This window comes from Sceloporus undulatus, chromosome 4, assembly GCF_019175285.1.
Source record: "Sceloporus undulatus isolate JIND9_A2432 ecotype Alabama chromosome 4, SceUnd_v1.1, whole genome shotgun sequence".
Lineage (NCBI taxonomy): Eukaryota > Metazoa > Chordata > Lepidosauria > Squamata > Phrynosomatidae > Sceloporus > Sceloporus undulatus.
The window spans coordinates 193,226,246-193,234,074 of record NC_056525.1 but is presented as its reverse complement, the minus strand read 5'-3'; the positions used below and the strand labels follow the sequence as shown (position 1 = coordinate 193,234,074).

General features: G+C 40.5%; 1 protein-coding gene across 1 annotated transcript in view; it reads left to right on the top strand.

Moving 5' to 3' along the window:
* Positions 1-7,829, top strand: part of LOC121928461 (opsin-5-like) — an 896,145-nt gene that overhangs the window by 685,604 nt on the left and 202,712 nt on the right. The window lies entirely within an intron of this gene.

Sequence of the window (7,829 nt, the reverse complement as noted above, 5' to 3'; positions counted from 1 at the left end):
GAGTGGCGGACCTGGAGGCACAAGAGGCCTCCAGCCCACCACCGGCCATTGCACAGAGGTGTTGGCGGCTCGGGTGGCAGCGGCGGAGAGTGGGGGCCGAAGAGGCCTCTTGCGCTGGTCCCTCCGCTGCCGCCACAGAGGGCCCGGTGGCAGCTGGAGGCTTCTGGCCTCCAAAACCCCCACCTGGCCTTCCCCCGGCTCGGCTGAGGCGCGGCGGTGGTGGCGGGGCAGCAGCAGCAACGGCAACGAAAAGGTAATAAGGCAGGAGGGGAGGAGGGAAGGAAAGAGTTGGGGGGAGAGGGGAGGGAGGGAAGTTGTCCCCAATGGCGGTGCGCGTGCATGCGCGCTGCCATTGGGGACACGCGGACTTGAGCATACGCGGATTTTGGTTACGCGGGGGCTCCGGAACGGATCCCCGCGTATTACCAAGGATTGCACTGTAGTCAGCCTAGAGATTGTGCTTGCACAAGTCCACCAGTGGGTTTCCAAGGCCGAGCAGGGATTCAAAACCTGATCTTCAGAGTCCTAGACCAACATTCAAATCACTACACTACACCTTTTTCATTAAGTGTGCTGCTTCTGGATTATAAGCCTGAGGGGAGGGCTGTCTTTCACAATTACTGTTGTGTTGTCTTCAAGTCATTTCCGAATTATGGCGGACCCTAGGCAAACTGTTATAGAATCATAGAATCACGAGTTGGACGAGACACAAGGGCCATCAGTCCACACCCCTGACATGCAGGAAATCTCAACCCAAGACATACCTGACAGATGGCATCCAGCTTCTGTTAAAGACTTCAAGGAAGTCATGGGGTTTCTTGGGCAATATTTGTTCAGAGGAAGTTTGCCATTGCCATCCTCTGAGGCCGAGAGAGTGTGATTTGCCCAAAATCACCCAGTGGTTTACATGGCGAGCTGGTAATCAAACCCTGTTCTCCCAGAGTCCTAGTCCAACACGCAACCCACTACAACACTGGCTCTTTTACTCCTCAAATGACTACTATTTACGAATTACATAGTCCAGCACTCAAACCACCCACCACCACTCTGGATTACATACATCCTAAAAGTCTGAAACCATATGCACATCTGTTTAGGACTAAACTCTACTGGAGACCAAAACAGCTTACTGAGGAAGCATGCATAGGATTGCACTGGAAAATGTCAGCTAAGGTTTGTTTGTGTTTACATACCTTCATATTGCCTGGCAACTTAATAAAGCAAGAAATAGGTGGTTTTGTAGTCTTCAACTGAAATGTAGCCTACAGCACATGGTATTTATGGATAGTCTCCTATCCAAGTGCTAACCAGGGCTGACCCTGGTTAGCTTTTGGCCTACCCCTCTCCAAAATGGCTTCTTAAACAGCCCAGCCATTTACATTGTAACTTGCTTCTATCCTTTTCTCATGGGTTTGTACTCTGGTGATCAGCCTCTACATGAGTGTCAAAAGTTGGCCTGTGCTTAACAGAGGTCAGACTACAGTAACATCCAAAATCCACAAAACAGTGATACTTTTATTGGGACAACTAAAAATGCACAAAATATTTCATAAAGGATTTCGAAGCTCCACTGGCCTACATGATGTATTTTGTGCATTTTTGGTTAGCCCAGTAAAGGTACTGCTGTTTTGTGGATAGTTGACGTTACTATATTTTGCTATATGGTCAACACAACTGAGGAAGTAGACTGAATTTACAAAAGATCATGCTGCCAATTTCTTTCAGTTAGTCTCAAAGGTGCTTACAAGATCTCTCTGCATACTGTTTCTAGAGACTATCACAGCTATATCTTTGGATTCTACAACTAAGAGGAATATGTTTTCCAGAGGTCAAGACTGGCATTCTGAAAAGCAAGAGACAACTGCTAACAACATCGGTCATCCACTCCATCTCTGGTGCTTCCTTAATATGTCTGCACCTCTAATGGCTGCTTACACAATGCAAAGAAATGGTAAACTTGCTAGACAGCATTGACCAGTTTGGGATAAGTATCTGGTGATGGAAAACAATCTAGCCTGGTGATCAAAGTAGGTCAGCTGAAAAGCTTGGGAGATTGCCTCAGGTGGCAGATAACAAAGGAAAGTACAAAGGGAGGTGATAAACTTAATTGCAGGCTTTGATTTAATTGTAAATCTCATGATTTACTTGGGACTTTTGAAAGACAGGCAGAGCAGACAGCATTTAGGGATTATCAGTGGCATGCCTGCCTTCCCTCCAGGACTCCTTTGTCCTCTCCATTGTCTCTAACAGCCTGACTTGTTTTGCACATAATGCAACAAAAGTTGGCAACAGATTTATTTAGTTATTTAGCAGGCAGCTGCTTTATTTATTTCATTTGTATGCCACGTTTCTCCCAGAAGGGACCCAAACCGGCTCATGGATAAAAACATTTTAAAAAACATGCCAATAAAAATTAAAACAATTAAAATCATCTCCAAGCAGTATAAAATCACATACAAATATACAAAAGTTTAAAGACATGGCTAAAACACATATACTCCATAAAAACCACCCTGGTATGATTATATATTAAAAGTCAACTTAAATAAAAAATGTCTTAGCTTGCTGAGGAAAGGCAAGCAGGGAGGGGGCCAGCCTAGCCTGCCCTAGAAGGGCATTCCAAAGGATGGGAGCATTGCCTTTAATAGCAATTGCAGGAAACATTAACCAGATTAAATTAATCTGTCTCCAAAGAGAACTGTGTATTGCAGCAAAAAATACATTGTAATCTGAGTTATCAAACATTGATTTTAGGTGGTAGACTAAATTTTATTAGTATTACCCAAAGTTAAGTCTCATCTTCAGTTGTTAGATTAACAACTGCCTTGGATGGTTAAATTTGGTGTTATACCAAACTCTGAAGAACTGTAGGTATTGATATTTTGGAATTCTTCCTGGATAGAAGGTTGAAATGTAGCACATGTCCTAGAAAAAGAGGACCTCTGGTCACCCTGGCTAGTAACAGACTTGTGAACTTCTCTTCATGCCAAAAGTTCCTGAGCAAGAACCTGAGACGTTATGATCATCCTGGCTACCACTGGCTTGGTTGTTGTTCTGGTTTAACCTCAACTGTTGTGATATCAGGGGTCCAAAACACACTGCAGAAATAATCCAGTTTGAGACCGCTTTAACTGCTGGCTCAGTGCTAGGAAATTTGGGGAATTGTAATTATTTGTAGCACCAGAGCTCTCCAACAGAAAAGGCTCAATGTCTCACAAAACTATTTCCTAGAATTCCCTAGCATTGAGCCAGGGCAGTTAAAGCATTCTCAAACTGGATTATTTCTGTAGTGTGACCGGAGACAGATGTACATTTGGGACATGCCTCTGTTTGTGAAGTAAAGGAGAACTGAATAAGAGCAACTACTCATATTTGAGCAGATACAATCGCTTCCTGGCACCTGCCTTCAAGTAATTTCCAATTATGGCAACCCTATTACAGGTATGGGGTTTTCTTGGCAAGATTTGTTCAGAGGACGTTTGCCATTGCCTTACCCTCAAACTGAGTGTGTGTGACTTGTCCAAGGTCACCCACTGGGAATTGAACCCTGGTCTCCAGAGTTGTAGTCCAGCACTCAAACCACATGCTGGCACAATACACTGGTTAATACCCTAGCCTCATAAGGACATTCTCAGGCAGTTTAACATACAGTATCTCCTTTCTGGTTCCCAACCCGCCCACACATTGCCAAACTCCTTCCACCATTCATATGGTCATCCACCCACCCTGGCCTTAGGCAAGGTATTTCCTCCTGCTTCAGCAGTCATAGTTAAAACTGAAGTTATCACTTCACCACCATACCCACAAATTTTGCATTTCTATGGGTATTCATAGTCTGATTATAAAGGTCCTTCCTGGGCATCAGTTCAGTCCATGCATCTGAGGAAGTAGACCAGTCTAGCAAAGCTTATGCTATAATTTCTTTCGCAGTCTCAGAGGTGCTACAGGATCTCTTTGTATGAGAAACTGCTGTAAACTGAGCAGCACAAACTTTGAATTGGCTTCCAAACAGACAAGTTTCAAGACACTTTCTTCAATGAATATTTCTGTACTTTCTTAGCCTGTCATCAGAAATAGGCAATAGATAGTATGATTCAGGAAGGAAACTCTAATCAAGCCTACAACCCAAGGACCTCACTGCCATTTCCCATGCTTGTTAAGGCCTCAGCAGATGAACCTCTGGTTTATGGTTTAAAGGGTGAGGCCAGTTCTGTGCATGCTGCGCTCCATCAGAAAAATCCATTGCACAGGCTCGAAGGATACATCCGACAAAACAGAAAGAACCACAACCCGGAAACATCACCTAAGGAGACTTTCTGCTGTGCTTTCTGCAACCAAACTTGTTTATCTTGGATTGGCCTTTTTAGTCATCAATGCGCTTGTAGAAAGCATGGGATGAATCCTTCCTGAATCTTCGTTTGCAAAGTAAAGCCAGACAGAGAGTATGATTCAGGCAAATATAATTGCATAGTAGAGTAAACTAGTCCAGGATTTTGTTACAAGATATATTTGGAAGCAGTACATTTGTTATATATGAACTTTTTATCTTTACATGATCCTGAGGGCCATTGGCTGGCAGGGATACACATTTTAAAACAGGATGCAAAGGAATCTTGTAGCACCTTTGAGATTACCTGTGCCAAAGAAATTGCAGCATAAGCTTTGGTAAATTTGGTTTAGTTCTTCAGATGCATGAAGTATTGTCCAAGCAGGACTTTTGTAGTCAGAGGATCTGTATAATTCACCCATTTTTGGAAGAAAATACAAAATACAAATACAAGTATATTCCATTGTTACCTTTGAAGGAAAACATACTTACAGAATGGTTACCTTAGCTGGAAACAGAACCTTTTATTCTTCATTTGTAAACAATTTCAGTCTTTTTCTTCCTATATCGTGATGTATTACTCCATATTGCACATGCAGTAGTGTTACTGCATCCTGCAATTTACAATGAATTAGGCTCACGGTTGAGTTTTTGTTTCTAATTGTGCAGTACACACTAATGAGTAACAAACCTTCCCAAGAATTACCATATGGCTTGGGCCCCGAGTTACTTGAGGGAACGCCTCTCCTTACATAATCCGCCCCGCACTCTCAGAACAACAGGCAAATACTTACTTGAATATCCTAGGGTGAGACTGTAACTCAACAACGAGCATTTACAGCTACAGCTCCTGCATACTGGAATAAACTCCCTGAAGAGATTTATCTCGGTTCTTCCCTAGATGTCTTCAAGAAAGCGTTGAAAACCCATCTGTTCCGCTTGGCATACCCTCCTGACCCTTTATAAAGATATCCTCCTATCCTCTAATTTGAATTGTACTTCAAGATGTTTAATCTGTGATTGTTAGATTTTAAACTGTTTTTATATGACGTTCTAATGAAATGTATTTCTGATTGTATTTTATATTGTAATATGCTGTAATGTACATCTGTCTTGAACTTGTAAACCGCTTTGATCTTCCAGGAAAAGCAGTATAGAAATAAAGATTTTATTATTATTATTATTATTACCAAGTTTAACCATGTGTGTGCTGATGTGGTGAACGCTGATCTCTTGCCCCAGAAGGGGGCTAAGTTAGCCTCCATGATATTTGTTGTAACTGGATGTTATGGACCATGTACCGTATATACTTGACTATAAGTCAACCTCATGTATAAGTTGAGGACAAGATTTGAGGACAGAATTATGGATTTTGATATGACCCATGGATAAGTCGAGGGTAAAATTTAGGGGCATATAGCAAAGGATCTAAAGAATGAAGCAAATCAAAACAATGTCAAAGAACTTACAAAAATCCAGCAGACATAACTTTTTGTGTTCACTTTTAAGGCTGGGTGGATGATAGACTAGTGGGGTTCAGTGCTTCTAGGACAGATTATACTCTTGCTTTTCACCAGGGGATGGTTCATTCTTTTAAATAAGAGTTAAAGTACAGTACTTACCTTGACCCATGGATAAGTCGACTCTAGTTTTTTGGGTTAATTTTTTACCTACATTTCTAAACTTATACATGAGTATTTACAGTATGTGCCCAACGTCAGACTTGGGGAAGGTCTAAAAGGATTTGCTGTTTGGGAATACACTTTTAAGCATGAGTGACAAAACATGGGCTATATGCATTGGCCAGTGCCGCTCTCCAATTTTGTGGAAACAAAAAAGGGAAAATCTACTCCTCAAAGCCTCTTAAAATGTGGCCTTTTGCACAATTTTAACCACCACTAGGTCTGTTTATGAGCAAAAGAGCCTTTAACTGGGGTAGCTCAATACCGTTTAAACATTACATTAGCTGTACAAGTATGGATGGATGGATCTTTCCCCCAGAATCAATGCTCCCAAGTTTGAACCTATGTGTTGTCATTATCCATGTACCTGAGGATCTTAAAATATTATTCCAGCCAAGTAGCTCTCCAAGGAAAAGTAGTTCCCCTACAACAAAAGGGTTAATGGCCCACTTAGACAACATTTCAGATTTCTGGTTTTGCCTGTGGTCAATAACAATTTTGATACTTCTATATGGTGAGTGAATAAGTCAGTCAGATGTGAATGTTTTATACATATGCATTTTAAGAATGTATTTCCTATGAACACTTCTCAGTATTTCAGACATTTGTATATAAACGCACACTTTAATTTTTATAAAAGATATTTACATTCGACTGCATTATGAAAAACGAGTGTTAAATAATACTTAAAATATAAAAGTCATTATTAGTCTTACTGTCCTGCTACAAAAATTGGCAATATTTAGCACAGCATTAAACAAGACGAGGAAAAAACATTTCACATTTGTCTTAGTAGTTGCTAACTTGGACATTACTGTACATATTTCAATGACAGGTCACTGACAAAATGCTATAAAATATATCAAGAACTTTACTGAAGACAGTCAAACTATACAGTGATCCAATACTGTTTGCAAAAGATAACTTAAGTTTCTTTCTTGCTCTCTGATAAGTGATGGAAGATTTTAGAAAGCAAACAGTTGTTTTCACTGCAACATTTTCATGATCACAAAAAATCTGGCTTGCTCTAAGAAAGGCAGTCACAAGGTGCTCTAAGATTGGTCATTTTTTAAAAACTTTAGGCAAGAAGTATGTCAGTAATTCAGATATTCATGTAATTTAATTATGATGAACAATTTGAAGTTTCCTTGAAAATAAATCTTTTTCATTACTAGTTTGGAAGATGCTTTTTCTTGCCTTTAACATTCTTGAACGTTTGGGAGTGAATTAAAATTAAGTAATTGCAATGGAAATTATTCGTACAGTGCAGCTTGTGTCACAAGCTACTAAAATACAACAGCATGTCAACTTAATTTTAAAAAATATAAAACTAGTTGAAGAATCGCAATCATAAATATTCTTATTCTGTGTTAATTACTTTGTGTATCTTTATCCTAAATGGATGGCACACACGTTTGTATAATCAGTCTTCAGCTCAGGCTTGTTCAGTTGTATTAGCCTTTGGAATGTTGGCTGGAACCAAGTTAAAATTCTTCAAGAACATTTTAGCCTCAATTTTCTCCACAAATTCAATTAGTGACTGCTGACAGAAATCAAATGTTGTCTCTCATGGCTATGTGCACCTGGGAATTCTTGATGCAGTGATGTCCTAATTCAAAGGCAGAGCCATGATAGTCTGGAAAATCAGACTAAAATCAAAGGGATCTTCCAGCAACTTTGAAACTAACTGAAAGGTAGAAGTTGGTAGCATAAGCTTTCACAGACTTGAGCCAGTTTCCTCAGATGCATTTGGTAGAGTGGAAAGCCCAGGGACAGACTTCTATAGCAGATGCGAGAATGTCCATAGGAGTGCAAAAATT